Source organism: Etheostoma cragini, chromosome 1 (genome assembly GCF_013103735.1).
Source record: "Etheostoma cragini isolate CJK2018 chromosome 1, CSU_Ecrag_1.0, whole genome shotgun sequence".
Classification (NCBI taxonomy): domain Eukaryota; kingdom Metazoa; phylum Chordata; class Actinopteri; order Perciformes; family Percidae; genus Etheostoma; species Etheostoma cragini.
In genome coordinates, this window is record NC_048407.1 from 8,281,152 (window position 1) to 8,290,573 (window position 9,422).

General features: G+C 46.3%; 1 long non-coding RNA gene across 1 annotated transcript in view; it reads right to left on the bottom strand.

The window, feature by feature from the left end:
* Positions 1-2,161: 2,161 nt before the first annotated feature.
* Positions 2,162-9,422, bottom strand: part of LOC117949156 — an 18,376-nt gene continuing 11,115 nt past the window's right edge. Inside the window, exon 3 of the long non-coding RNA XR_004657636.1 lies at positions 2,162-2,173. This is a non-coding gene — a long non-coding RNA (uncharacterized LOC117949156). The remainder of the gene's footprint in view (positions 2,174-9,422) is intronic.

A 9,422-nucleotide genomic window follows, 5' to 3' on the forward strand; every position in this document is an offset into this window, starting at 1 on the left:
ACAATCCAAAGAAATATGTGAGGTGAGAAAGCATAAGGACTCTGGGGAAGATGCTCCCCAGAACTAAGTTTGTAACAAGCATTAATGGGACATGGATGAATGAAAGAAATTGTTATTAAAGAAAAACATCCAACCACAGAAGTGTATTCCTCCTGCCCTTCAGGGTCACTTTGTCTTACTGTGCTTACGTTGACCTGCTGCTTCCATTCCCATCCCTGTCCTACCTTTTCTTCCTCTGTAATATCTATCTATAATAGCTCATCATTCACCCTCACATTGATCTTCCTCTCAACAGCTCTAGCCGCATCCTGGGAAAAGGATCATGATAAAAATAGCAAAGAATAACATTTGAGAGTTTTTTTTCCAAACGCCCTACCCAAAGACAGTGAAAGGGGAATGTACTGAGAAGGATTTGAGTTCAAATGGAAATTTTCCAACTGCCTCAGTGCTTCAATTCAATTCAATTCAATTTTGTTTCTAGTATGAATTCATTACAAGAGTTATGTTGAGACACTTTACAGATAGAGTAGGTCTAGTCCACACTAGACCACATAATTTACAAGGACCCAACAGTTCTAGTAGTTCCTTCCAGAGCAAGCAACAGTGCAACAGTGGCGAGGAAAAACTCCCTTTAGGAAGAAACCTTGGACAGACACAGGCTCTTGGTAGGTGGTGTCTGACGATTGGTTGGGGTTGAAAGGAATATTGGCAATAACAGTTACAGTAAAATATAATGGAATAGTGACTACAAATAGTAATTTGTAATAGTTCATGGCAATGCAGGGCATAGCACGGCATTACAAGGCACAGCATAGCATAGCAGGGCATCTAAGAGCGTAGCAGGATGTAGCAGGGCACCTCGGAACAAAGCAGGATGTAACAGGGCAACGCAGGACGTCTAGCAGGACCACGGCAACAGCTGCAAACATGATTTTGGAACCTCCCTGATCAAATGAAACATGCTGGGGGGAAAAGAACATAAGGAATCCCCAGAGTTAGGTTAGTATCAAGCATTTTTGGGACATGGATGCACACAAATGGAAAAGGTGTGTCAAAGGAAGTCCCCCAGTAGTCTAAAACTATAACAGCATACAGTGGGGTTCGAAGGTTTAGGCACCCCAGGTAAAATTTGTATTAATGTGCATAAAGAAGCCAAGAAAAGATGGAAAAATCTCCAAAAGGCAACACATGACAGATTAGACATTTTTATAATATGTCACAAAAAGTTAGAATTATTTCCATCATTTAAATTTTCAAAATAACAGAAAACAAGAAAATGGCATTTGCAAAACTTTGGGCACCCTGCAGAGTATCTAGCATGAACCCCCCCCTTTGGAAAGCTGAGACCCAACAGTGTCATGGATTGTTCTCAATCATCGTCTGGAAAGACCAGGTGATGTCAATCTTAAGGTTTTAAATGGCCAGACTCATCTGACCTTGCCCTAACAATCAGCACCATGGCTTCTTCTAAGCAGTTGTCTAGAAAACTGAAACTGAAAATAGTTGACGCTCACAAAGCAGGAGAAGGCTGTAAGAAGATAGAAAAGCATTTTCAGATGCCAATATCCTCTGTTTGGAATGTAATTAAGAAATGGGAGTCGTCAGGAACAGTGGAAGTTGCAGCAAGATCTGGAAAACCAAGAAAATATTAGACAGAACAGCTCGCAGGATTGTGAGATAAGCAAGTCCAAACCCATGTTTGACTGCACGATCCATCCAGAAAGACCTGGCAGACACTGGAGTTGTGGTACACCATTCCACTATAAAGAGATACTCTAACAAATATGGTCTTCATGGAAGAGTCATCAGAAGACAACCTCTTCTACGTCATCACCACAAAAATCAGCATTTGACGTTTGCAAATGAACACTTAGACAAGCCTGATGCATTGTGGGAATAAGTTCTGTGGACCGATGAGGTTAAAATAGAACTTTTTGGCAGAATGAGCAAAGGTAATTTTGGAGAAGAAATGGCACAGAGTTTTATTTTTATTTCCTTTTTTTTATTTTGTATTATTATACTTTAAAATACATTCTAATGTTCACAATTAGCTGCAGGAAACATTTGAGTTGTGTAGACAAATCATCAGACTAAAAGAGAGGACAGAGAGAGAGGACAGAGTTAAAAAAAAAGAATTTTAAACATTTCCCCAAGGTCATTCACCATTTATTTTCTTGTAACATTTATTGTACAAATGTATCACATAAAAAAAATCCCAGATTTGTATCAGTAAAATAAAATATACATTATAAGTTTAAAAAACAAAGAAAAATGTTTATGGTACACTAGTCCTGATTTAGGCAAGGTTTAAAATACATAGTGAATGAAGTAAATGTTTCGCTAAGTCAAGCTACTTCTGTGTATGTGCATAAAGGTGTACATATAGAAGATAGAAAAGAAAGCAGGACAGATGTAGAGCAGTGTGTGTGTTAATCATCTGACAAAAAATACTTAATTAGGGCACGTGTAGGTTATCAGTGACATTAATCGTCACCGCAACTTTAACAAACGTGCATGAAGATACGTGTGTTGATTGCCCAAAACGTAGAGCACAATAGTTATTTTTTACAGATTTGTCTTTTTTGCATTTTACCTTTATTGGAAAATTTGACAGTGAGGTAGACAAAAACAGGGGTCTGTTTGTCAATAGCCCAAAACCTAAAAATTGTACAATTATGTTTCTGCCTGTAATGTGTCATGTTTGATGCAGAATACAATATGGAAGTCAAAGATAAACACAAACATTTTTTGACTTTTTAAAGTATTTTTCAAGTAACATCTATTGTGAGTTGAAGTTGAGTATGTATGCACATCTAGCACTTAAGCTAAATGACTCATCTTTATTTTCTAAACAGACAGTACATACACCACATTCTCCTGCTATTTTGTGTAGCTGTGACCTTAAGTGTCTGGCTTGTAGCCCTGTGAGCGAGGAGTGTGTGGGAGCTTTTTCCACCCCCTGTGGGAGGAAATACTTAAATTTAGTGCCAACTCCTCACAGATGCCCTCACTCCCTCCTTCTCTTCATCATGACTAGCATATCAGGCTTCTCTGAAAGCTGTACTGTCAGATACGGACTCAGGGGTCATTGGAGACTTCAGGGTATCTCCACTGTAGGAATTCTGAGAGCCTTACAAAAAAAAAACAGCTGGCCACATAATTCCTACTAACCTGTTGATATTGATCTTCACTTGAGAAGGTCTTTTCTCTACAGTTCTGGCTTTTGGTGATAAGGAAAAGGATATTTAAAAATTGTTATCTGTAGAATACTGCTGTGGTCACCTATTTTAACATAAGATTAAGGCAGCTGCTTCATCACAGTATGTGATTGTTTACATGCCAATTCTTTCACTCAGTAAATTGCCTTTTCCTGGGTCGCAAGATTGTAATTACATGAGATAGGTGAGAAGAGATGGGCAGAAATGTCCATAAAATATGTAAATGGTGATGGAAGAGGCTCCCCTTGATCCGGAAATGAATAAGCCAACACATCCTAAGACGTAAATGTAATTATAGGTTGATTTCTCAAAAGAGCCCCAAAACCACACATACAACTGTTAGATTTACTGCCGCATGGTGCGGGTTTAAAAACGTTTCTCAAAGTACTTGTAGTAAGACACAAACTGAACACAAGTCCCATTTAACTCATTTTCATAATGAGATATATCAGGGAAAGTCAGAACAGATACCAGTTACCAAAGAGTCTTGCGTAATTACAGCGTATAGTGATTGTTTCCTTGACAGGGCCCATGATCAGCATATCACAGAATTAATAGCAGAATTTATAATAAATTCTAAATCGGTTTTGGTGAGATACAGATAACTTAATAGCTGACTGCAACTTCCTGAATAACCATAGAAGAAACCCTTTGATGTCTATTTTCCCGTCTCACATGGAGGAGTCCTTCTTAGGAGATGTCACTGCAGTGCTTGAAGTTGGATTTTGACATTGTTGTTGAAGGAAATGGCAGGTGAGCTTCGTTTATTGTATCTGCTTGTCAATCAAATGCTGTTACAAAGGGTTAATTGGATGAGACAGCTTATTTTAGAGCACGAGCTAAGAGCTAAGAAGATGCTTTGAAGAATGTGACCTTGTCAGCGTCAGCAGCAGAGAATGAGGAATGATGGATTGTTGGGAAATGCGAGGCCCTCAGGATCGTCGAAGCTCAAGTCAAGTCGCTGCTTATTCAGAATTGGTGTGCATGCCCCTTGCTTTGCACACAGCCCAATGTGCCTCGTGGATGTTATTTGTCTTGAATGTGTACTTGTGTGTGTGTGTGTGTGTGTGTGTGTGTGCCTTTGTGGTTCTGTATGAGCGTCTAGCCTGCAGAGGAGGCTGATCTGATCCTCGAGAATATCTTCTGTGACAGCACATCACCACTAGCCTCTCTCTCTTCTGACATCCCCCTCTCATTACTGCACTGCAACTCATAGACTGTTCATTCATTGTGTTTTGTCTTACTCCATGTCTTGAAAGGGGATGATGTAACAATGAGCTTTGCGAATTTGGAAGCTTACCAAAGGTAGAGATGCAGAAATTCCATGCATGGACAAAAAGAATTTGAAAAACAACCAGATTAATAAGTTGTTATGCGTTGGTATTTGATTCTTTTATGACTCTCATTGGGTATTACTTTCATCCTATGATGAAATTATTGCTAGGATGTGGCAATGATTTCCAGGATGCCATTTTTTTTTAGAGAAGTACAGGCTGAGTTTTCAATGATAATTGAGCTACAGTTCATTATAAATTCATAATATCAAAGTGCATAAAATGCTCTTTTAATGTGTACTGTGCAAATGTGTAAACTACTCAAAAGATTGTCAAATGAAAATAAGCAAATGATTACTGACTTAAAATCATGGCATCTTCGCTGGCAACATTTTGTATTCTAGTACTGCACAGACGTTGTGGGGGCATGGTTGGGGTCAGTGGGTGTTGCATATCCACATACTGTGTATCTATCAACACACTGTGGTTAATATTGGGGAAAATAGTGTTGTTTCAGTTAAATAATATAAAAGTAAAAAATAGTCTGCTGTGTGTCAGTGCTGACTTTTTCAAAAGTGTAGGCCACACAACAATCTACGTATGAAGATGTAAATTGGGCATTTTTTGCTTTGAGTGGATGTTGTAGGGAATGCATGGGAAAGATGAGTTTCATTGGAACATTTTGCAAAGTGCACTTACATTATGTTGTCATATGGCTGTGGCTCAGTGGTAGAGCGGTTGCCTTCCCATTGGAAGGTTTATGGTTCAATCCATGGCCCTGCAGTACCATATCAATGAGTCCTTGGGCAAGACACTGAACCCCGAATTTTCTCCGCCATCAGAGTGTACTCACATGTGTGAGTGTTTATCTGATGAGCAGGTGGCACCTTGTACGGCAGCCTCGGCCACAGTGTATGAATGTGTGTGAATTACTGTACTATGTAAAAGCGCTTTAAGTAGTTGTCAAGACTAGAAAAGTGTTAGGTAAATGCAGCCCATTTACATTTCCTCAGACTCTTAATAAAGCTGTGTAATTTTTTTATAGTTTTAAATCATCCCTAGTGCTCCATTGGCGTAGCCCTAGAACACTTACATTCTGGGACCTCAAAATCTAATTATGAACCTGAAAATGAGCCTAATATGGGCACTTTAACCCTCACAGACCTAAGGTCATTTTTACAATTCTTTGTTTTTATTAACTCTGTTAATAACATTAACTCTGTTGTCAACAGTCGAGCTATGGACATCATTTTTTTCAGGACAAACTGGATTATTATAATATTTGTCCTAGTCACTTGCATGTTCAAATTGATTGTATGAACTTAAAGACAGAAAAATAAATAAAAGGGAACATTTATCTTACAGATATGTATTGATATCACAGACAGAGTCACATTGTGAAGAAAAACATTGTAACTTATACAGTGGACATTTACTTATGCCAATAATCAACATAACAATGTCATATTTCTTGATTGATAACACCCACAGCAATGCTACACAAGCATTTGTGTTGTCTAAAACAATCTTCTGTATGCAAAAATAACACAAGCACGAACTATTTACATTTCTTCAAAAAAGGCCCAAATATATGCCAAACAGTGACGCCATTCTCCTCTGTAAAACGGTAGTTCTATTTCGTATAGGCTTCGCCCTCTAAGGGCTACGCTATTGGGTTTATCCCTTCGAGCATGCGCAGTCGTGAAGATTTCTTTCCCGCCCTAGCGTCCAGCTCGGGCCCTCAACTACGTCCGCATTTACTGCATAAATACAGAGCGGACCCGTTGTTCGACTCCCACTTTTTCTTGAACTTCGCAGTATGAAGTCAAGCCCAAGACCTTCCGCCGGCGCCCGCATCTGCCCCTCCTGCCGGACCGGCTACATCCTCCCGCCGGACCTCCATCCCCGCTGCGAGGCCTGCCTGGGTGCCGTTCACGCCGGCCAGGCTCTCACCCGCCATGCCTCCTGCCAGTTCTGCGCCCGCCTGTCATCTAAAGAGCTAACTCGACGGGCGGAAGCTTTTCTGGTTTGCCAGGCTAGCGGGGACTAGCTACAGACAGGACCCCGGCGGCGTCTTGGAACCGTTGGCGGACGGCGTTTTCGACGAGCATGAGTCCGCTGACTCCGCTCTCTCCGACAGCGCCTCCATCACCGGTTTTCCCTCCTCCCCTCTGGGAGGATCCCCCTCCTCCCCCCTGGGAGGACTGGGCCTTGAGACGGCGATTGACGCTTTTCCGCTGGATCTCTCTCCGTCTCCCGAACGGCCTGGGGCATCGCCCGAGCGGCCTTCCCCTTTAACCCACCCGGCTCCGGCCTCCACCGCCAAGGCTCTTTTTGCCGACCTCCCTGAGATCATCAGGAAGGCGGCGGAGCTGAGGGGCATAGCGCTCCCGGCGGAGCTGCCAGCCCCCGCTCGCGGCCTTTTGAGCGGTGATGTTTACGCGCAGTAGCCGCCATCTTCACGGGCCCCACTCTGGCCACGCTTCATGGAGCTTTGGCCTTTTGTGGAGGAGGCTTTCTCCCAGCCTGGGAAACTGAGGGCTCCCGTCTCTCGCTATGCCCCGTTTAATCGGGTTCAGGGCGATACAGACGCGGGTTTTTCCTTCAGTCCCTCCCCTGGAGGGGAGCCTGGCGTCCATTTTGCTTCCGAAAGCTACTTTCTTCGGCCACCGGAAGCCCACGCCTCCCTCTCCCCAGGATCAAGTGTGCGCCCAAGTCACCGACCGGGCCCACCAATGTGCCGCCCAGGGGCTGGCGGCACAAAACAATATCGCCTTACTGGCCTCCGCCGTCTCCGCGATGGCCACCACTCCCGGCGCCCTCCCCTTGGAGCTCGCCACGGAGATTGGTAAGGCTATGACCGCCATCCTAACCCTGACCACAGCGTCCATGGTGGCGCTGTCCAGGGTAATGGCTTGGCAGACTGTGGCTCAGCGAAACATCTGGCTCCACATGTCTCAGCTGCCAGCGGACATTAGACGCGAGCTTCTGTACGGCCCCGATGGACTATTTGGGCCGCGCCTACAGACTGCCACGTCTCATCTTCACCAAGTGGCGGAGGACGCTGAGCGGCTTCGGAGGCTCGGCTCGTGGAAGGCTCCTCCTCCACAACACCACCGTCGCCATGACAACCGACACAAGCGGAAGCGCCCTGCAGCATCGGCTACGGCTGCGTCCTCCCAAGCTTCCGCATCGGGGCCCCCACCCGGTCCCCCTCCGCAGCGACAGACGACGCCACACGGTCGTCAGCCTGCACGAGGCCGGAAGACCATGAGAGCGGCCCCCACCTGGTCCAACCCGCCTCCCGAGCCCCCCAGCAAGCAGCAGCGGCGGTGGCAATGACGGGGCGCGGGGATCGACTGTCCCTCTTCAGCCAAGAGTCGGAAACACAACGGCCCTTTTAAGGGCCACTCTCTTTTATCTAAAGAGCTGTTTCCCCTCGGCCAAACAGCCCCTGTTTGCTCTAAACAGAGCGCTGTTATGACAGTCGTTCCCCACACAAGCACACACCAGGCCGTTGCCTCGAGCGGGTCACCATTGCGCCCCCGCTGCGCAGGCAGCGGAAATGAGCGTCCACCTATGGTGGACGACGACGCTTGTCCACCCACCGACCTGCGGCGATGCCGGCGGGGCGGGGGCCGGGCTAACCCAGTGATCGCTCCCGCCCCACACGGCGGCGAGCGGCCACTGCCCTTTCCGAAAGCCCTACAATGGGCTGGGCGACACGATCACTCGTCTCGCCCAGCGGCGGAATGGGCTCTGCGCTCTCTGCTGGCCATGTCAGTGAACAGCACTCAGACATGTGCTCGCCCGCTGTCAGAGCGCAGCGCAGCATGGATTGGCTTGACACACATGGACTCGTGGATGTCAAAGCTGATAACACGGGGTTACGCGCTTCAGTTCGCCTCCCCCCCGCCCCCTTTTGCGGGTGTGTTGGAGACGACGGTGTGTTGGCAATGACGTCAGAGCTCGAAGGGTTGCTGACGAGCGGAGCTATTTCCCGCGTCCCTCCAGGGGAGGAAAACGAGGGTTTTTACTCTCGCTATTTTCTCACCCCGAAGAAGTCAGGAGGACTGCGTCCCATCCTCGACCTGTCAAAATTCAATCGATATGTCATGGAGCGCCCTTTCCACATGCTCACCATCAGACACGTGTTGGAATGTGTGCACCATAAAGAATGGTTTACATCCGTGGATCTGAAAGACGCTTACTTTCACATCCAAATCATTCCCAGGCACAGGAAATTCCTGCGTTTCTCCTTCCAAGGGGCCCGTTTCCAGTTCAACCGTCTGCCGTTTGGTTACTCACTAGCCCCCCGCACTTTTTCCAAGTGCATGGAAACGGCGCTCCAGCCTCTAGGGGAGAGGGGCATCAGAGTCCTCTTTTATTTGGACGATCTGCTCATCCTAGCCCCCTCTCGGGAGCAGGCGGCGCTGCACACTATGGAGGTTCTGCAGCACCTGCAAACGCTGGGTTTTGCCATAAATTGGAAAAAGTGCGCTCTTGTCCCCGCACAATCGATAGTCTATCTGGGCGTAGACATGAACTCTGTCAGCATGAGAGCCAGGCTGTCAGCACCGAGACGGGAAGCCCTGACTTCTCTGTTGTCCCGCTTCAGGCCGCGCACGACAGTGTCAGCGCTGTCAGTTATGCGGCTCTTGGGCATGATGTCCGCGGCACACACAGTGGTCCCCCTGGGTCTCCTCCACATGAGGAAAATCCAGAGGTGCGAGTCCAGAGGTGCGAATGTGCGAGTCACAGGTGGTGGGAGGGGCCTGGCCTCCTCCCCCACTCCCTCATATAAATTGTCTGGAGCTGTCCACGGTGTTGAAAGTGTTGAAACACTTTACATCAGTGGTGACGGGGAAACATGTCGTAGTACGGACAGACAACATCACGGCGGCGGCATTCATAAACCGCCAGGGCGGCA